Below are 21,652 nucleotides of genomic sequence, written 5' to 3' on the forward strand. Positions count from 1 at the left end.
GGAATAGGCGTCCACCACTACCATAAAGGTCCGGCCGTGAAAGGGGCCAGCCAGATCGATGTGCACCCTCGACCAGGGTGTCTTTGGCGTCTCCCAGGTGTATCCCTTAGCTGCCGGTGGTGCAGGCCTCGACTCCTGGCACGCTTGACAGGCGGACACCCAGGCAGTGATGGCATCGTCCATATTAGGCCACCAGACGTAACACCGAGCCAACGCCTTCATTTTGACAATTCCCGGGTGGCCAACGTGCAGAGCCTCCAGGACGCGCTGACGGAGTCCCTGGGGAATCACGACGCGGTCTCCCCACAGCAGACAGCCGCGATGAGCTGAGAGTTCATGTTGTCTGGTTGCGAAGGGCTGGAACTCCGATGCAAAGGGCCCTTGTGGCCACCCCCTCCACACCCAGTTGAGCACCCGGCTGATGGTGCGATCCTGGGCAGATGCGGAGGCCACAGTGGCAGCCGACACAGGCGCTGCCGGAAGATCCTCAATCAGAAGGAGCGATGAAGCTGGAGCCGGGTCTTCCACAAATGCTGGAAGAGGGCAACGGCTGAGGGCGTCGGCATGGCCCATCGATTTCCCCGGGCGATGGATGAGCCGGTAGTGGTAGGCAGCCAGGAAAACAGTCCATCGCAGCATGCGTGGTGAGAGGACCGGTGGAGTTGGACGATCACCGGCGAGGAGGCCCAGGATTGGCTTGTGGTCAGTGATGAGGTCAAAAGTCCTGCCATAGAGGTATTCATGAAACCTCTTCACTCCAGCCACAAGTGCCAGTGCCTCCTTGTCGAGCTGGCTGTAATTCCGTTCCGTCGGAGATAGTGTCCTGGAAAAGTAGGCGAGCGGTGCTTCTCTTCCATCTGGAAAACGGTGACTAAGGACAGCCCCGATGCCAAAAGGTGAGGCGTCGCAGGCAAGGACCAGCGGCCTGGATTCACTGTACTGTACCAGCACACTGTCCGAAGAAAGGAGAGCCTTGACCGCGTTGAAGGCCGCCGTCTCCCGATGACCCCAGGCCCAAGGCGTCTTAGTGCTAAGGAGTCGGTGAAGAGGCTCAGCCACTGTGGCTTTGTGGGGCAGGAACATGTTATAAAAGTTCAGCAGCCCCAGGAACGCCTGCAACTCCGTTTTGTTCTTTGGAGTGGGGGCCTGCTGGATAGCGCGGATCTTGGATGTGGTTGGATGAAGACCGGAGGCATCGATAAGATAGCCCAGGAACTCTACCTGTGGAACGGCGATCTGGCACTTCTCCCTTTTTACCTTGAGCCCGGCCTCCTGGAACCTGGTCAGCACGGCACGGAGGCGCTCGAACAGCTGCTGGTGTGAGTCTGCAGACACCAAGACGTCATCAAAATATGGTACCACGCCCGGAAGCCCTTGCAGGAGACGCTCCATAAGGCTTTGGAAGATGCCAGGAGCCACACTCACCCCGAACTGCAACCGGCGGCAACGGAAAGCCCCCCGGTGGGTGACGATCGTCTGGGCTTCAGCAGTGGCATCATCGACTGGCAGTTGTTGATAGGCTTGGGCAAGGTCCAGCTTAGCGAAGACCTTACCCTCACCCAGGGAATGCAGCAGGTGTTGGACAACAGGAACCGGGTAAGCGTGCTGCTGAAGTGCCTTGTTGATCGTGCACTTGTAGTCAGCGCAGATTCTCACCGACCCATCTGGCTTGGCAGGCGTGACGATGGGGGTTTCCCACTTTGCGTGGTCAACCGGCTCCAAAACTCCTTGGGCGATCAGTTTGTCCAGTTGTTCGTCCACCTTAGCCTTGAGAGCAAAGGGAACCCGGCGTGGCTTTAGCTTGATGGGGGCGACTTGTGGATCAAGGCTAAAGGAGATGGGCGTACCTGTATATTGGCCCAAGGTGCCGTCAAAAACCTCGGCAAAGTCTTTGACCAGACCCTCAGTCTCTGCGTTAGAGATGCAGTTGATGCCGGTGACTTCCAGGCCGAGGGCATCAAACCAGTCTAGCCCTAGGAGGCTTGGCCGCTGACCTTCGACCACCACCAACCGGAGCAGGCCCGAAAAATCCTTGAAGGCGATCCGGAACCGGCCAACGCCTACCACGGGAATGTCGTTTCCCTGGTAGTCTCTCAGGTGTACGCGGTGAGAGTCGAGTTGCCTTTTGGACACTCTGGGTACCAGTCTTTTGATGGTGCTCCCTGACACAATGGACAGGGCAGACCCGGTGTCGATCTCCATGTCACATGGAGCTCCTTCAATGAGCACCGTGACGTTCAGCTTGCGTCGCGTAGGCGAGTCGGTTTGGCCAATCGTGGTTCCAGACGGGCAGCGGCAGTTGGTGAGAGCGAAACAACTTTCCTTGGCAGACTGGAGTGAAGACTTGGACTTGCGAGTCGATGAAGGGGGGGTGTCAGACGGAGCCGATCGGCAGACCTTAGCGATGTGGCCCCTTCTGGAACACCTCCTACAGATGGCGTCTCTGAATCGACACTTGGCACGGGAATGGTTGCCTCCGCAGCCAGCACATTCCGGTTGGCCCTTGGACTTCTGTTGGAACTTCCTGCGCTCCCGCTTTGTCTGGTGCACATCATCGTCTTCACTGGAAGATGCCTCCTCACTGCTGGCCTCTTCATGATGCACCGGAACGGGCTCCCTAGCAAGACGCAGGCTGCTGGACTTGCGGATCTCCTGAGCGGAGCGTTCAGCAGCTTCTGAGGCCACAGCCTCCTCAATGGCTTTCTGTAGCGTGAGATCTGGCTTGGCTAGGAGACGCCGTTGCAGATGGATGTCCCAGACCCCGCAGACGATTCGATCCATCAGGGCATCGTCTAAGTCTCGGAACTCACAGTGCATTGCAGCCTGTCGCAGGGCGGTGGTGTAGTTGTTGATTGACTCCCCCTCTGCCTGGTTCCTGTGGTAGAACGCATGGCGGGCAGCAATCTTGGACGGCTTTGGTGCGTAGTGGTTGCGGAGCTTCTCTTGGATCGTGTCCCATGGTGATGCCTGGACTGCTTCAGGCGCAACCAACGCTCGGGCCGTCGCAAACACCTCAGGCCCACAGAGGCTGAGGAATAGGCCCCGCTTCCGATCCTGTGATACTGCTGTCAGTTCGTTGGCTTGGAGGTAGCAGTCGAACCGAGCGAGGTAGGAGTCCCATGATTCAGAGGCTGGCGCAAACGGCGGTAGAGGCACAAGTGAAGCCATGATTCCGATGCCGGCGTGAAAGGGCGATGGATGGAACACAGTGCTCTAGCCAGAACAGTCAGCTCTGAATTGGTTCTGCCCAGTGATTTCGCTCAGTGATTTCGCTCTGTGATTCAGCTCAGTGATTCAGCTCAGTTCAGAGGCTGGCCGCATCTGGCTGTGCTCTGATGTCCATCCAATCCCATCCTCGTCGCCAGTGTTAAGTCGTGGGTTGACATAGCAGCCGGCACAGCGATTTCTTCAAGTAGCTCTTTATTCTGGTAAGCTGGAATAGAACTGACTGTGAACAGCTCAGCCGGCCTGTATTTATAGGCAGCCGGCTGTCACATTGTAACCACAACAGCCCAGAGTTCCCGCCTAAAATAACTGCCGCGGACCTGAGTGAAAACTATCTACAGACCTGAGTGAAAACTATATACAGTATCCCCCTGTTGGCCCAGGGTGAAACTACACTACATAACAAGTACCTCGGGTTAAGAACTTTGCTTCAGGATGAGAACAGAAATTGTGTGGCGGTGGCGTGGAGCAGCAGGAGGCCCCATTAGCTAAAGTGGTGCTTCAGGTTAAGAACAGTTTCAGGTTAAGAACCGACCTCCAGAACAAATTAAGTTCTTAACCCGAGGTACCACTGTACTGTACTTTTGTACGGTTCCCCACCACCACCACCTCTCTCTTGGAGAAGAACTGAGAGGACACCATGGTTGCTTTGTCCTGTATGGATCGCTTAATAAATACTTAGAATGCTACACTCATGCTCCACAATCGTTTCTGCTATACTCTGCTGATAGAGTGCACATATTATTTTGATCGGTGTCACTACTGCGCGTCATGAATATTTGAAAACCTCCCGGGGCGGCGCTGCATCAGGAAGATGCCTGGAGAGGTTTGTCTAATCCCGGGGGGGGGGGGTGCGTGTGCCCCAGGCGTATTCTGACAAGGGGGACCTGATTCCGTGAAGTCCTAAAAGTCTAGTTGTTAATTCTAACTTTATCCGTTTTTAGCATGCTGGCAAAAAACTTTGGATTGAAAGAGATGCTTTTAGTCTTGCCAACCTTTTTATGGGCTTTTTATAGGGTAGGGGGGGGTGCACGGTTTGTGTTTATAGAACCAAAAGAGGCAATGGCCCCCACCCAAATTTGGGAGCCACTGGAAGTATCTGGGCTACAGGAATCTGCCAAGAGAACCATCATTATTATTACCATCACTAAACCATCAGTAAACTACTGTTTCAAGGCAATTTACACACAGTTGAAAAGAGTTTTAAATCACAAGAACAGCAAATACATTTAAAACCAGTACTTTTTTTCTGGGGGGTGCAGGGGTACGCATACCCCTAAACATTTTGTGAATTGAAGTTTGGCCTCATTGAGGGGCAGTATTTTAATATGTGTAGGGAAATGAGAGTACATCTAAACAATTTTAAGAAAGAATCATAGGATCATAGAGTTGGAAGAGACCACAAGGGCCATCGAGTCCAACCCCCTGCCAAGCACTGTTTAAAACCATAACAAGTGGACCCTTGTGCTAAAAGGCCATTTATCCAGCCTGTTGGAGCAAAAATGTCTCCAGAAAGTGCAGAGATTGGGCGTCTTTCACATCTCAACAGGAACAATATTCCAGAGAAGAGGGGCAGCCACTCTCAAGGCCCTGCTCAGAGTCACTGTGCAAAAGGGCTTCTGAGATCTTGGGGATGTGCAGAAGAGACACTCCCACAGACTGCAGGGATCTCGTGGTGTATAAGGCATAAGCCCCTCTCTCAAGTCACCTGGTCTTGGGGGATATAGGACCTTGAACTTGGCCCAGGAGCTGACAGGCAGCCTGTGGGAATCTCACTAGCAGGGTGCTCAGTGCTGGCGGTCGTTTTCCCCACAAGCATGTCGATTTTCTGCACTGTCTTTTGCAAAAACCATTACTGTAGGGGAACTAGGATGCGGCTGAGGGACTTTGGCTTAGGGCTTCCTCCCTGTGTTTCAGATGCCGTCTCAGGGGACAGCCACCAGGCCCCCTGAGACAGGTGGGGCTTCACCAGACAACCCCCAGAGACAAAGCTACGTGGACTGAAATGAGATGGGGACATGGACACCACAGCACTGAAATGCGATGAGGACATGATTTTGCTGGGTAAGGCTTTATTTTTAAAAAATGTTTGTTGGGTAAAACTCCTGCAGGAAAGGGAGGCATTGGGAGGAGGTCTTCCAGAGGACCTTTAAGCAGGTTCAAGATTTTGGCAGATTCTCCAGGGTGAGGGAATGTCCTAATTGCATATCAGACTCCCAGAACACCTCCGTCTGTGCGTATTTCTGTCAACCTGGCACTTGAGTGGGATGGACATCCTGTTTTCCTGAGACTCTGAAGAGCCTTCCTTGTGTGGCGGAACGTTCTCCCCCTCTCCTCTCCCCAAATCTGTTCTGGGTTTCCCCCCGACCTTCCCTGGCAGATCTGGGTGTGCAGGAAGGGGAGGAAGGGGGCAAAGTCTCATTGTGCTAGTCCTAAAACTCGAGTTGGCATACGTTTCATTGAATGCCACCCAATAAGTGTATCTGCTCCTGCTTGAAGCACCCCAGAAGCCAGAAAATAAGTCCGCAAAGGACCTGGCCAACACCCAGTCTTGACTGGTGGCATCTCTCAGGGGGTCTTGCAGCAGAGGACTTTTGCCATCGTCTGCTATCTGGCTGCTTTTTAACTGGAGATGCCAGGGATGGAGAGCGGGATCTTCAGGCAATGCTTGTGCCCTGTCCCTGAGCCAGTCGTCTTCCTCTCTTCTGTCCCTCACAGCCAACGGAATGACGCTCCCAATTCACCCCTGTTCCTTGCTTCCTCCTGAGGGACTGGAAGTGGCTGAAGGTAAGTGAGGTGTTCCCTTGAGCAGGGTGAATGTAACGACGAGCTAAGGATCAAAGCACACCTGAGCATGTGCAGAGCGCATATGCCCCATCACTGAGCAACTTCCCAGCCCCGTTTAATTTGTCTCAACCATTTCTATACAGCTTTATTGCCATTGACTCTAAGCAGTGCGCAAAGGATTCCATACAATGAAAAAGAGTGGAAATTATAAAATAAGCCTGCTAGGATGATGGTGATGATGATGATGATGATGTCTTCAGTAAATTCAACAGGGAGATGGGCCTGTCTGACTGCAACCTGGAAGGGAGTTCCATAAAATTGGGCCCACAATGGAGTGCTTTATATCCCAGCTTTACGCCAAGGAGCTCCAGGTTCTCCCCTTCCTCTTATAATCCCCAGAACAACCACCCTGTGAGGTGGGCTAAGCAGAGAGCCCGTGACTGGCCCAAGGTCACCAATGAGCTTCATGCCCGAGTGGGGATTTGTTTTTTGTTTGTTTGTTTTTTAAGAAAATTTTATTAAAGTTTCACATATAATAAAACAACAATAAAAACCTTACAAACATAGACAAAACAACATACAAAGCACAAACAAACAAACAAACAAAAAAACAAGTATAAATTCATTCCCTTATTTTCTTCAACCTTACTTCCCCGACTTCCTCATACCTTCCCTTTCTGTATTCCAATTTCTAGTATAAATTCAGCAAATCCTTTCCTTTAATCTTGTTTAGATCTTTACCTTTCTTTTCCTTTTCATGCCCATTACAGCTAGTAACCACATAGTATCTAAACCAACATCGTTTCATCATTCATTAATTTTACAATGTTTCTTAAGATAGTCCTTAAATTTCTTCCAATCTTCTTTCGCCGTCTCTCTTCCCTGGTCTCGGATTCTGTCGGTCATTTCTGCCAGTCCCATATAGTCTATTACCTTCATCTGCCATTCTTCCAGAGTGGGTAGATCTTGTGTCTTCCAATACTTTGCGATGAGTATTCTTGCTGCTGTTGTTGCATACATAAAAAATGTTCTATCCTTCTTTGGCACCAATTGGCCGACCATGCCCAGGAGAAAGGCCTCTGGTTTCTTCAGAAAGGTATACTTAAATACCTTTTTCAATTCATTATATATCATCTCCCAGAAAGCCTTAATCCTTGGGCACGTCCACCAGAGGTGAAAGAATGTACCTTCAGTCTCCTTACATTTCCAACATTTGTTATCAGACAAGTGGTAAATTTTTGCAAGTTTGACTGGGGTCATGTACCACCTATATACCATTTTCATAATATTTTCCCTTAAAGCATTACATGCTGTAAATTTCATACCGGTGGTCCATAACTGGTCCCAGTCAGCACTCATGATATTATGACCCACATCTTGTGCCCACTTGATCATTGCAGACTTAACCATCTCATCCTCTGTATTCCATTTTAACAGCAGATTATACATTTTAGACAAAGTCTTAGTATTGGATTCTAGCAATTCTGTTTCTAGTTTAGATTTTTCCACCTGGAAACCAACTCTCTTGTCCAGGGATTTGAACCCTGGCCTCCCAGGTCCTGGTCCCACACTCTAACCACTACACTACACTGTCTGTCAGCAGCTGCTTAGGGATGGGACTGGGGGCTGTGAATTTGCAAGGCTTGGCATTGCAATATCAGAAGTGGGAGCGTGTGGGGGGTCTTGGGCGTCCATCTTTAAATGGCGTTTTCCGGGACAGCAGAACCTGAGTGGGGGATGTTTGCCTCAACTCTACTCAACTCTACCGGACACAGATGTTGTTGAGCAAGATCTCCCCGTAAAAAAAGAGAATGTTTTAAAGCTACTTTTTTAGGAAATTTGCCAAAAAAACCACAACACTGCTGATTCAAGCCACCATATGTCTGGATTTTTCCGGACATTTTAACCAATTTTTGAAAATTCTGCCCGGACGCTATTTTCAACAGACATGAAATTCTGCCCGCATGCTATTTTCAACGTGATGCTCCAGCTGGTGACCCTTAGATTGAGAGTCCAGCACTATCCAGAGGACACCCCATTTGATGCCCCCCATATGCAGTACAGAATCCAGCTTGTAAATAAGGAACGTCAATGCATCAACCCTAAACACAAATTATAACAGGTGAGAAGCCCCACTCAATGCAATGGGGTTTATTTCTGACAAAGTGTAAAGAAGGTGAGGCTGTATTTGCAGAGGATATTTGAAGCTCATGCCTTGTTCAATTTCTTTTACATTTTCTTCCCGTCTGAGGTTTCCAGAGCAAGGAGCTATCCTGTGTGACATGGGTCAAGGGGTCCATTTTTAGTCCTCTATTAATCCAATGATGCATGCATTTTCACAGCTGCATAAGGTCTTGTGGGGAGAGGAAGGTTTCCTAGAATTGCAGAAATGTGAGGGGCCCTGAGGGTCATCTAGTCTCACCCCCTGCAGTGCAGGAAACATTTGCCCAACGCGGGGCTCAGACCCACAACCCTGGGATTAAGAGTCTCATGCTCTGCCAAATCAGACATCTCAAAAGGAAAACAAAATTGAAGGTGAAGAAATTTATTAGGACTCCTAAAAGTGTGACTGCCTCTTTAAGAAGCTGCAGAGGGAATTCTGGGAAAAGGAAAGAAAATGCAAAGCAAGAGCAACCCATTTTTGTTCTGTTATTTCTGCCGATTTTGACTGGAATGAATCCTCTCAAAGGGCCCTTGGAAAACTGCCCAACGTGCTCTTGGCGGGTAAATGGTTTTTATATCTTTGTCACTCTGGTCTGGAGAGAAACTCCTGCTGGGCCTGAGAGGCAGATTTAGTCTCCTCAGGAGATCCTGAGGTGGCTTTTATAATTTCCCCACAGACAAAAAATAGGGAGGAGGGTCTCTCCAGAGAAGGAGGCTCCTGAGAACGTGTAGAGTTCGGCTCCTGAGTCAGCAGCATAAAAAGACACACGTCCCCATTCATAGTCCAGAGTCACCCGGATCCTCCTGGGCTCCTCCCTCAGGGACAGAGGAGAGTCATCAGGGGAGGTGCAGGCCCAGTACTTCTCTCTCCACTTCCCCACAGCCCAGATCCCCCACTCAGGATTGAAGTTGAAATAGCCCTTTCTCCTCACAGACTTCCTGGCGACCCCCAAAGCCCACCCTTCCCCACTTCCCACAGTGACTTCCCAGAAATGTCTGCCTGCTGTGAATCCCTCATGTCCCAACACACAAAGCCAGTCATTGAATCTCTCAGGATTATCAGGCAGGGCTTGACGTTTGTGTCCCCTTCTCACGCTTTTCTGATCCTCGGACAGGATGAGTTCAGGATGGGCTGTGTCTGGATCCAGAGTGACATTTGCTGTGGGGGAGAAGATGAGGGAAAGAGAAGATTAGGCAGAGTCAGCTGAGAGACAGAAATGGACATCTTCATTAAAAAACCCGAATTCCCTTTCAGATCAAGGGGATTTCTTTGCATCGCATGCTAGACTGAGACTCCTCCTTGCAGACTTTCATTAGAATACATATCTTCCTTGTTTTTTAAATCAGTTTCCTTCACTTTCTTATATTCAATGTGTATTGCCCTCCTCTCATCCCAGGCATTTTCTAAGAGGAAAAACCACCCAGGAAACCTTTTACTCATCTCTTCTGTGTTATCTAAGGAGAAAGAGGGGAGAACTGGAGGAGGCAGGAGAGGAGAGAAGCTGCTTTCCTCTGACAATCTCTGTGGGAATTGGCCTTTGGGGACCTCTGGGTAGGGCTGGGAGATGAAGACCCCCCTGTAATAAATAATAATAATAATCATCATCATCATCATCATCATCATCACATTTGATTCCTGCCCTTCATCCATAGGTCAGGGTGGTTCACAGCATAAAACTACAACATTAAACCACATATAGGCCTCCCCTCACTTTCGCGGGAGTCACGTTCTGGGCCCTCGTGCCCACAAGTGAAAATTGTGTTAAGTGGGGAGCCTGTTTATTCCTGCTCTCCATCTCTCTCACCCACTTGGCCTGTCCTTGCCTTCCTCCCAGCCATCTTGGAAGTTTAGGCCTTGCCGCCAGGTAAGAAAAGGCAGGTGGCAGGGCAATTTTACAAAGGACGGCTTATTCCATGCTTCTCTCTTGGATTTAATATATACCATAAGACTAGTTCTCCGGGGGAAAGGGGGAATAACTCAAAAGTTAGGGGCTAAGACAGTTACGATAGGCAAGTGTAGGGTTATTTTGGAAAGCAAAGAAGAGGACACATTTGCCAACTTTGACTTTTAACCATGCAATGCTATGATGACTCTCATTTGAAATACCCCTACTCTATGTTGGCTTTCAAAGCTGTGCTTTATTGCTAGTAGCAATCTTCTTAATTTTCAACAACAAAATAACAATAATACCTATTGCTCCCTCGCTTGCCACATGAAAGTATTTGGGCTCACGTTCACATCTTTGTGCACAGAAAGATTTATTAAACTGTTAAACATGCACATATGGACTCTTATTAATGGCAGGGGGATGTTAACTCTTGCCCTCCCAGACTCCTTTGTCAAGATCTTGTAGCTGAGCCAGCGTCCTTTTAGTTCAGCCACAAGAGAAGGGTTTTATGCAGGATGTCGCTAGCTTAAGATGCTGCTCCTTTGTGATTCTCTGCTGCAGATTAGTTTAGCCAGGTGCCTTAGATCTGAGTCTAATGCTCTGTGCTTTCCCCCACAATCAAACAGTATATAAATTTTATGAAATAAAGCAAAATCTATAAAATTGAGGGGGAAACCAGGATAATAGTCTATCTGGAAAAATAAATTCTGTGACCTGCGTGAAACACCTGAGAAGATAGAAAGAATGACAAAAGATCCTTAGTGTGGAATTGTCTGCCAAATAATTTTAAATTAATGAAAGTACTTGGGATTGCTTTCCTTACTTTGTTTGGATCATCTTATGCTTGTGAGCAGCTGTTTTCAGCTTTGAATTATATAAAATCTGACACCAGAAACAGACTAACAGATGACTTGAGTGCTGCATGTGTTGCTCTCAAACTTACAAAGTATGAGCCAAGGTTAGACAAATTATCAACATGCATACAACAGCAAAAATCACATTACTTGTTCAAAAGTATGCCAAATACAAACTTTTACCTTTCAATAAACAGTTGTTTGTATCACTGAAAGCTGTTATTGTGTTTTGCTTTTAAGACCAAAGGTGTTAATGTATGAGTTGTTGTTTTCTAAACTAAAACCTCAGTATTCAGGTTAAATTGCCGTGTTGGCACTTAGTGATAAATAAGTGGGTTTTGGGTTGCAGTTTGGGCACTGGGTCCATAAAAGGTTTGCCACCACTGGTCTATAGGCAGGAATGGAACTCAGACTGGTGTGCAGGTTCTTCGCAGGGCCAAGCTCTGCCCCCAGTCCAAGCCTTCAAACCCTCTCCCAGTTCATTCATGGGACAGACAAAGAACCCAAACACCTCTAGAGGACTGTTACCCAGAGTGATGCCATTGATGGGGGTCCCAAAGTCTGCAGAACAGACGGTTCAACACCCATGAAATATCAGTCCCCATCCCTCCTGTGAAATTGTTCCTCCCCTGGAAATTTACCTTTCTGAATCTGTTCACTGAATAGCAGAGCATCTGAGGAAGCAGAAAGATATAAAGTGTAAGGGCAACACTCTTCCACCTGAAATAAATCTCCGTACAAAAGTAACACTTCATAATGTAGCATTCTTAAATTCTAGTATTATTATTAAATAGTAAAAAAATAATTAAAAACAAGAAAATCATAGGAAGAATCTATGAAAATAACTAAAGCTTTAAAACACAGCAATCATAAAGCAAGCTTACAAATAGCAGAATAAAAACATTCAGCATAAATCCTGCTGGTCTCTGAACTTTGTCCCTAAATTGGGCTCTACATTGGAGGACTGGAGGGGAGGCAGAGCAATAGGAATCCCGTAAAAGGGGGCAGAGGGGAGATAGAGGTAGCCTTAACATCTTCCCCAAGTAAAGTGGTGGGGGGAATCATTAAAGCCAAAATTGTGAGACATAAGGAGAAGGAAAGTTTGATGAGGAAGGATTGGCAGAGCTCTCAGGCAAAAGGAAGTCCTTCCTCACAAACCTTCTACAAATCTTTAAGGTTCTTCACAAGCAGAATTGTTCCCTTTGGGGCTCATGTGCTCTTGCTTCCACTCTCAATGGGGGAACTCTCAGGAGATCTTGAAGGCTGAAGCCCTAGATATGGCAGCTGCAGGGGGACGTGTGAGGAGGAGACGGCTCAGGCCTTGGCTCCACGGCTGAGAAACAAGCCTGAGCAGGAGGCAGAGGGGGAACTGGGGGCTTCTTAATGCCCTTTGACTCCATTCAGAGAAGGAGAACCTCCAAAAGGACAACCCCAGATTGTGTTGAGAGGGAACCACAAGGAAAAGGAGGTTTCGTATAACTGTAAACAGATGCACGTGGGAGGAAAAAATCCTGACTTTGCTCTACACTCTGGTCCAGGCTTTCTTTCCCAGCGTCACAATATACATGGGCCATTCTGGGGGACAGGAAATGAAGGCTGGAGCCCCAAGAAGGAAGGTATCCTGGGGTTATTAAATTCCATGCAGTAAGAGCCTGGCATGTTCAGTTCTGAAGAAGAAACAGAATTCCCAGTGTGAAATCCTGGCAGCCAGTTTTCATTACCTTTCCATTGTTTCATTGTATTCTTCACAAGGTGATTTAGATCACAGGATTCCAAGATCCTGTTCCTCAGCTCTGGAGGGAAAGCCAGTGGCTTCTCTGGACTCTCTCTTTCCTCATACCTGGTGAAAAGAAAAACAATGAATGGCCCCATTGTGGCCCCATCTCCCTAATTATTGCAGGTGATTTCAATAAGATGAACAAAGCGGAAGTTTATTTCCCAACAGGTTTATTTCTACCACAGATGAGACCTCAGTCCAAAATCCCTGAGGACGGCTGTCAGTGGCTTTGTAAGGATGCTCAACAGCACAAGGGGCAGGATGTAACCCCAAGCGACACCACCGGAGGGCTCCCATGGCTTCCAACAATGCCGCCCCCTAACAACTTTCTGGGAAGGTGCCAGGACTTAAGAACCAAACCCCTGAGGTGGAATGCCTGCAATCCCTCCCTCCCTGAGTTTCTCCAGAGGATGGGAGTGATGTCCAAAGCTGCCAAGAGTTGGGCGGCTGCTACTTGGACAAGATGCTACTTGGACATTGAAATCTGTTGGTACACCCTAAGCTCTTCCCAAGCATCTTTGGCACTTTCTCTTCTAGATGTTTGAAATTACCAAAAAGTCCATGAACAGAAAGTGCAAGAGAAAGAAAAGAGCCCCCATCCCTTTGTGAAGTGATGTGGGGAGGGAGGGAGGAGGCAGTTGACCTTGAACCTTGGAGGGAGAATTGGGGAGGGGCTACAAGTTCAGAAGAGGGGGCTCTACTTTTACCTGTGAGGGGCTGCTGGCAGTGAGTCCTCCAGTCTCCCCCCTGCAGCCCCTGGAGGGCCATGTCTGAGGTTCTGGCATCTCAGCTTCAAAGAGTGGTGCTAATGGAAATGAGCCAGATCCACTTACCTCTTTAAGGTCCTTCTCACATCCTAGAGGGGAAAAGAGAAGGGAATTCACTGCACACCACAGGCCGCACTAGGAAGACCCCCTCAGACCCTGCCCCTCGGATGTCAGTCTGCCTGGAACATGCCAAGGTTTGGGGTAGGAATGGCGGAATCAGCCAGTTTTGGTTTCTCATAGCTTTTATTTTTCCAATCTGAAATTATGAATTTTTCCAATATCAAGTTCTTCACATTTCCAAATCAGTTTGCAATGATTATTTTTAATCCTTATGAACATCCATCAGCATTTAAGGGAATTTCACATTTATGGGTTCAATAGAAGATTCCACTCCATCTCTCGTCTTAGATTATAATTTATTAACTTTAATCCAGTTTGCATTGTGGAATTCAGACGTAAGTAAGCCTACAGGATAATCCTGCCAGGGCACTGTCCCAGTTCCCAAATTTAAAATTCTGTTTTCCATCTGGCAATAAAAAAAAGCAGCTGCAGCATAAAATGCCTCCCAAGGGGTAATAAAACAATTCTGTGTTTCTTTGGGGTCATCCACACTTCTGCTTTTCCTGTGCCCAGAAAACCCGAGTCCAAGTGGTTTTGCCTTTGCCCTGCCGCTTTCCCTCAGGAAAAACCTGCTCCTTGGTGCAACATCAAAGCAAATGTCAGTCTGGAGAAAACCTGGCTGATGTTTGTTCTAATTCAGCAGTAAACAGTGGGTTTTCCTGGAGGAAAGGGGTGGGATAAGCAGCAGTCTGGATGAGTCCCTCTGTCTTGCTCTTTGGTCACTGTGACTGAGCACCATTTTGAGCTGATCTGGATCCATTGTGAAGGGGAACAACCCAGAAGTTTTGGAGGGAACGGGAAGAGAAGCTTGGTCAAGAGACTGGCTCATGTCGGAAGGAGGCCTGAACGCATCCTAGACAAAGCCCCCCACAGCTGAAAGGCATTCGGAGACAAATAATCAGCAAAGAGCAGAAGATCAGCTCCCGTTCCATCAAAAATTTCTAGTCTCCATTCAGGTGAGTTAAGCATCCCAGGTCTCTTGGGTCTTCCTGTCCATTACAAACCTGACTAGAGGCTCCATCAACTCAGCCCCTGCACTCCTTGCACACATGAAAGGGGCAGCCTTTTCTTGGAGCCTTGGGCTGTTCCTGCCACCATCTTACCTGCAGGAGTTCACTCGCTGGCTGCTGACTCTTCTCCTCCATCTCCTGGATGATCCTCTCAAGAGAGGAGAGTTTCCTGGAGAGTCTGGCCAGCTGCTCATCCCTTCTCCCTGCAATCTCCTTCTCCACCTCTTCCACGTGAGTCAGCAGACGTTTCTCTTGTTCTTCCAGGAACTGGCGCAGTTGTCTGAACTTCTCCACAGCCTTCAGCCTCTCCGTTTCTGTTAACTTCTGCAAGAAAAGAGGAGGTCTGAGTGTGGAAGGTGCTCAGCCTTCAAAACATCAGGAAGAGAATAGTGAGAATTCCACAAGGAGGACACTTCTGATTTTTCATAGACATGAAACCTCCAGTGGCTAAAGATGTAAACCTTTATTTTGAGGGGAGGCCCTCTCCATTGCTGTTTCGGTTGACTTCTATTTTGCAGAGGGCTACAGCCTAAAGGAAGGAGCTTTTTTCATAGCCATGGATGTTCCCTGCATGTTTTGGGGCATGGCATAACCAGAGTTCTAAATTGTTCAGAGAACATTCATGGACATAAAACACCCCTCAGTTAAGCTAGTTCCATTTAGGTGTAGGAAAACAAGAGAAACAGGAGGAGGAGGAGGACAAAGTGCAGAGTTCATCCCCATAGCTCAATATAGCCTGAGTTTCCTAAATATGAACAAGAGCGCACATTTAGAAAGACAACTCTTTAGTAATATTTATGGTAAATCAGGATTTCAATTGAACTGCTTACACCCTCTCAACTCACAAGTTCTCGAGCTTCTCTTTGACTGCTTTTTAACATAATAAATGACAATGGGAAATAAACTCAATTTATCTGCATTCAAAGGTGAACTTACCTAATTTGCAATTTCTGGAAAAATATGGAGAATGAAACAGAGCAATCTTTTGAAATTCACACCTCTGAATTTTTCAAGGTTGACTCAGCCAGGTAATGTTCAAAAATGTTTTTATGAGGGTAAAGTACGTATCAAAATATTTATACAAGAAGGTAGCCACCTTAGCATTTTTTTCATTTTCATAATAATAAACAAACAAACAAACAAACAAACTGATATGGAAAAGGAGAATGGGGAGAAGCTGAAATGGGCAGATTTCCCCACCCCTCCTCAGTCCTGACTCGACTCTTCAAGTGCCTGTTCCCTCACTAGTAAAAACAGAGACACTTACCAGGAGGTCTTTGCTTTCCTTGTCCAGGGCTGCTTGATAGGCCAGAATTTCCTCTCTCTCTTTCCTCAGAATCTCCAGGTGGTGAAGGATCTCTCCCTAAAGAGAAAAGGAAAAACTCAGGTTTGATAGAGACACATAGAGAGAAGATTAATATTATACAGGCTTCATGGCTCCAGTGGCCTTGCTATAATAGTGAAGTACTTTACTAGAGGAAATAAAAGTACAACCTTTTTGGGTCCATGGCTCCCTGGACCAACTACCTTCTTTCTGCGGTGTCCCTGTGGGGCTCAGGATCCCAGTTAGGTCCCCCCTTGCTTGCAGATCTTGCAGCCCTTTCTCAAACACCCTCCCTTGTGGAGGGCTCTCTCAGCCTCCTCTCCCCTCTCCTTAAGAGTCCTCCTCTGGGTCTCTGAGCTGCCCCCAAAGAGATGCCTCCTCACGCTGCCCCACAGGGACTTGTCTGCCCCTTCCCACCAGCAAGGGCCCCTCGCCAGTTTCCTTGCTTCCTCCGAGGCCGCCTCAGCTCCTGGCAGCCAACACCCCCTGGCCAGCCCCAGAGGCACCATTCCCCAGCAGAGCTTGTAGCCAGGGCTGCTGCAACAAAGAGCTGCGCAAGCCTTTGGGAGGTGGCTATGGCATCCGAGGAGGGAGGGAAGGAAAGAGGGACAGAGGCCAGTCTTGCCAGCAGCAGCCCTGAGCATCATTCAAGGCACCCCAGGTGCCACAGCACACTGGCTGAAAAGCACAGCAGAACTGGGATGGGAAAGTCTTCTAGTGCAACTACAGTGGTACCTCAGGTTGCAAATACTTCAGGTTACAAACTCCACTCACCCGGAAGTAGTACCTTGTGTTGAGAACTTTACCTCGGGATAAGAACAGAAATCGCGCACCAGCAGGTTAAGAACAGTTTCAGCTTAAGAATGGACCTCCAGAACAAAGTAAGTTCTTAACCCGAGGTACCACGGTAACTAGTCTGGAGAGGAGCAAAGGCAGCCATGTTTGCTCCTTTGAACTTCTCTGAGGAAAGTTCTAGCCTGACTTCTCATCTTGAGGTCCCAGGGAGAAGTGGGAAGAGGAGGAGGAGGAGGAAGGGCTAAGGCAGGGTCCGGAATGAGAATTTTATTTTTTATATACAGTATAATAGCACAGGTCCAATTCATGGAAAAGTCATCTTTCCCCCTAGGCTTTGCAGATGCTACTCTGGAATCACTGAGTCCTTTACTATTTGGGATGGAAGGAGATCCTCACCCCCCCCAAAACCTCAATGCACAGGCCCCACAGCACCCCCAGAATAAGCGTGCTCCCCACCAGTAGGAGCTTCCACCCCACCACTCCTAAATCTTCTTCCAACAGTTACTTGGGGGGAGGATCCTGCACCATCTGGTCAATTCCTGGCTACCATTCCCCCCCCCCAGCTGATCCCTTGCTACTATCTGCTTTGCAGGGCATTGAGGAGGCATCCTGCTGGCCAAAGGAGACATGCACTTAGTTGTGTACATGCAATTTACATTTGCAGTGTTCTTCATATGTACAAAGCACCCTTGCTGGGGGATGTGGATGAGGTTAACCCTTTCTCTCCCTCCCACGGTCCCAGTTCAAATCTTTGAAGCTGCTGTGAGTATTTCAAGCGAAGATCCCTTTGTCCCCCTGGCAGAGAGAAAAACTTCACCTCCCTCCTCCCTGCCATCCCAGGAGTCCTCAGGCTTCCTCTTGGCTGCTTTTCACATAATAAACTGTTAGAGGCAGTTTTTCTTCTGGTGGTAGACGACAGAACCACGAGACCGCTGTAAAACACTCAAAGGTTTTATTACAGCTATACAAAAACACAAAGCACGTGGGTATTCTCTCTCTGCAGGCAAATTCAAACTGCAACTTCTCCTTTTATACTCATCACCAGCTGTACCTCTTCAGCCTAGAAAACCACAGCCAGAACTCGCAGAAAAAGTTCTTAAAGTTACAATTCATCTTTTCTGTTTCTTTGCAGAATGACTCCTAAAATAAACAACCACCATTTCATGCCATGCCTACTTTGGAGAATTAAAAAGAAAACCTCCCAAGAAGTATCCACAGCTATTTCTCCCCCTCAAGATCCAGGGATCTCCTACCTTGTATTCCTCAAAAGCCTCCTTCAGAGGAATCACCTTGTGATTTTCATGTTCCTTTGATCTGTCACACACCAGACAGATGGGGGCTTCGTGGACTTTGCAAAAGAGCTTGAGGGGCTCCTGGTGATCCTCGCAGACTCCTCCTTTCCCTCCTTCCTCCTTTCCCTCTTGGAGGCTGAGATTCTCGATTAATTCTACGAAGTTTGCCAGTTGCCTGTTGCGGATGAGGCTCCTCCTCTGGACTCTTTCTCTGCACTGAGGGCAGGAAGCCTCTGCCTCCGATTCCCCCCAGCACTGAATCAGGCAGGATCGGCAGAAGTTGTGCCCACACTCTGGGATGATCACTGGATCCTTAAAATATTCCAGGCAGATGGAGCAAGTAGCTTCATCGCAAAGATTCTTGACGTGACCCCCTGCAGCAGCCATGGCCCCCTCAGGTAAAAGTCCCAAGTTAAGTTTCGTTTTCAGGCACTGGGAGTTTCCCTTCCTGGAAATGACTCAGAAACTAAGTAACCACGTGATCTTTTTCTTTTCTTTTTTTTAATGTCCCCAGGTCTTTGCATTTGCTGAATGTTTTCTCAACATGCTCCTTGATTTCTCAACATGCTCAACATTTCTCACCAAATGCTCCTTGATTGCTTTCCATGCTTTTGATTACACACAAACACAGACGTACCTAGTAAGTTGTGGTATTCATAACATTTTAATTCGTAGGCTTCCTTGGCATTTTTGAATTGGAGAACATCTGCTGCTGCCCTAAATGGACGGGAGTTCTGATTTAGCAAGCGGGACTTGATTCTGTGAAGAAAACTCCTTAATTGCACATTTATTTAAAACCATAGCAAGTGGACCCTTGTAGTGAAAAGCCATTTATCCAGCCTGTTGGAGCAATAACATCTCCAGAAACAGGAACGATATTCCAGAGAAGAGGGGCAGCCACTCTCAAGGCCCTGCTCAGAGTCACTGTGCAAAGGGGCTTCTGAGATTTTTGGGGTGTGCAGGAGAGACACTCCCACAGACTGCAGGGATCTAGTGGTGTACAAGGCATAAGCCCCTCTCTCAAGTCACCTGGTCTTGGGGGATATGGGACCTTGAACTTGGCCCAGGAGCTGACTAGCAGCCTGTGGGAATCTCGCTAGCAGGGTGATCAGCACTGGCGGTTGTTTGCTCCCACTGTTACGTACTGAAGTTCTCACCCTGGGCCAGCAGGCGGATACTGTAGATAGTTTTCACTCAGGTCCACATATGCAAATAAGGGATTGAAAGTGACATTCAGTGATTGGATAGTTACAGAAAGTGGTTACTGTTGCATTGTAGTGGAGCTCTATATAAGCAGGCTGGCTGAACCCTTCAGCTCAGTTCAGGCCTGTGAATAAACAAGAGCTGTTTGAAGAATCGCTGTGTCGTCTGATATGTTCACCCACAACTTAACACTCACAAGCATGTCAACATTCTGCGCCGTCTTTTGCACAAGTCATTCCACTAGGTAGGGGAACTAGGCTGCGGCTGAAGGACTTTGGCTTAGGGCAGCATTGAATTCCTCCCTGTGCTTCAGATGCCGCCTCAGGGAACAGCCACCAGTCCCCCTGAGACAGGTGGGGCTTCTCCAAACGACGGGGGCATGATTTTGCTGGGTAAGGCTTTAATTTTTAACTGTTTATTGGGTAAAACTCCTGCAGGAAAGGGAGGCACTGGGAGGAGGTCTTCCAGAGGATTTTGGCGGATTCTTCAGGGTGAGGGAATGTCCTAACTGCATATCAGACACCCAGAACACCTCCCTCTGTGCACTGTTTCTGTCAACTTGGCACTTGAATGGGATGGACATCCTGTTTTCCTGGGACTCTGAAGAGCCTTCCTTGTGTGGCGGAACATTCTCCCCCTCTCCCCAAATCTGTTCTGGGGTTTCCCCCTGACCTTCCCCAGCAGATCTGGGTGTGCAGGAAGGGGAGGAAGGGGACAAAGTCTCATTGTGCTCAGGGCAGTCTTAAGCATATGCCGGGATGCAAAGATCTGCCCAGCGCCCCCCCCCCCCACACCGGTTGCCCAGAGTTGTCAACTTTTTTTTAGGTCCACTCAGGAAACCCGAACAGAAGAGCCTGCTGTGGCGCTCCAAAGGGCGGCCTCTTCTTCCCTGGACTCCGACTCTCGGACCCCGGACTCTCGGCCAGGCGCCTATGATTGAGATGGCCCTGATTGTGCTAGTCCTTGCTTCCTCCTGAGGGACTTGAAATGGCAGAAGCTGGACTCACTGAGGTAAGTGAACATCTCGCTTAAGGGCAGGCTGAGGTGTTCCCTTGAGCAGGGCGAATGTAATGACGAGCTAAGGATCAGAGCACACCTGAGCATGTGCAGAGTGCATGTGCTGCATCACTGAGCAACCTCCCAGCCCTGTTTAATTTGTCTCAACCATTTCTGTACCGCTGGATTGCCATTGTCTCTAAGCAGTGCACAAAGTATTCCATACAGTGAAAAAGAGTGGAAATTATAAAATAAGCCTGCTAGGATGATAATAATGATGTCTTCAGTAAGTTCAACAGGGAGGAGGGCCTGTCTGACCACAATCTGGAAGGGAGTTCCATAAAATTGGGCCCACAATGGAGTGCTTTATATCCCACCTTTATGCCAAGGAGCTCCAGGTTCTCCCCTTCCTCTTATAACCCCAGAACAACCACCCTGTGAGGTGGGCTAGACAGAGGGCCCGTGACTGGCTCAAGGTCACCAGTGAGCTTCATACCCGAGTGGGGATTTGGCCTCCCAGGTCCTGGTCCCACGCTCTAACTCTAACCACTACACTACAGTGTCTCTCAGCAGCTGCTTAGGGATGGGACTGGGGGCTGTGATTTTGCAAGGCTTGGCATTGCGAAATCGGGAGTGGGAGTGTGTGTGGGGTCTTGGGCGTCCATCTTTAAATGGCGTTTTCCGGGACAGCAGAACCTAAGTGGGGGATGTTTGGCTCAACTCTGCCAGACACAGATGTTGTTGAGCAAGATCTCCCCATAAAAAGAGAGAATGTTTTAAAGCCATTTTTAAAGGAAATTTGCCAAAAAAACCCACAACACTGCTGATTCGAGCTGCCATATGTCCGGATCTTTCCAGACATTTTAACCGATTTTTGAAAATTCTGCCCAGACGCTATTTTCAACAGACATGAAATTCTGCCCGCATGCTATTTTGAACGTGATGCTCCAGCTGGTGACCCTTAGATTGAGAGTCCAGCACTATCCAGAGGACACCGCAGTACAGAAAAAAACATTCGATATGCAGTACAGAATCCAGCTTGTAAATAAGGAACGTCAACGCATCAACCCTAAACACAAATTTTAACAGGGCAGAAGCCCCACTCAAGGCAATGGGGTTTATTTCTGACAAAGAAGGTGAGGCTGTATTTGCAGAGGATATTTGAAGCCGACGCCTTGTTCAATTTCTTTTACAATTTCTTCCCGTCTGAGGTCTCCAGGGCAAGGAGGTATGCTGCCTGATGTGAGTGAAGGGGTTCATATTTTTGTCCTCTATTAATCCAATGATGCATGCATTTTCACAGCTGCATAAGGTCTTGTGGGGAGAGGAAGGTTTCGTAGAATTGCAGAGTTGTGAGGGGTTCTGAGGGTCATCTAGTCCCACCCCCTGCAGTGCAGGAAACATTTGCCCAACGTGGGGCTCAGACCCACAACCCTGGGATTAAGAGTCT

At 48.3% G+C, this 21,652-nt stretch overlaps 1 pseudogene across 1 annotated transcript in view; it reads right to left on the reverse strand.

The window, feature by feature from the left end:
- The window catches only part of LOC114592419 (zinc finger protein RFP-like), a 33,666-nt pseudogene extending 14,127 nt beyond the window's left edge, over positions 1-19,539 (reverse strand). The window contains exons 1-6 of the transcript XR_013391289.1: positions 17,965-19,539; positions 15,860-15,955; positions 14,686-14,916; positions 13,529-13,551; positions 12,640-12,758; positions 11,560-11,592 (exon numbers count right to left, since the gene is read on the reverse strand). The product of XR_013391289.1 is annotated as a zinc finger protein RFP-like (transcript). The remainder of the gene's footprint in view (positions 1-11,559; positions 11,593-12,639; positions 12,759-13,528; positions 13,552-14,685; positions 14,917-15,859; positions 15,956-17,964) is intronic.
- Between the last annotated feature and the right edge of the window lie 2,113 nt (positions 19,540-21,652).

The sequence above is a fragment of the Podarcis muralis genome, chromosome 2, assembly GCF_964188315.1.
Source record: "Podarcis muralis chromosome 2, rPodMur119.hap1.1, whole genome shotgun sequence".
Classification (NCBI taxonomy): Eukaryota; Metazoa; Chordata; class Lepidosauria; order Squamata; family Lacertidae; genus Podarcis; species Podarcis muralis.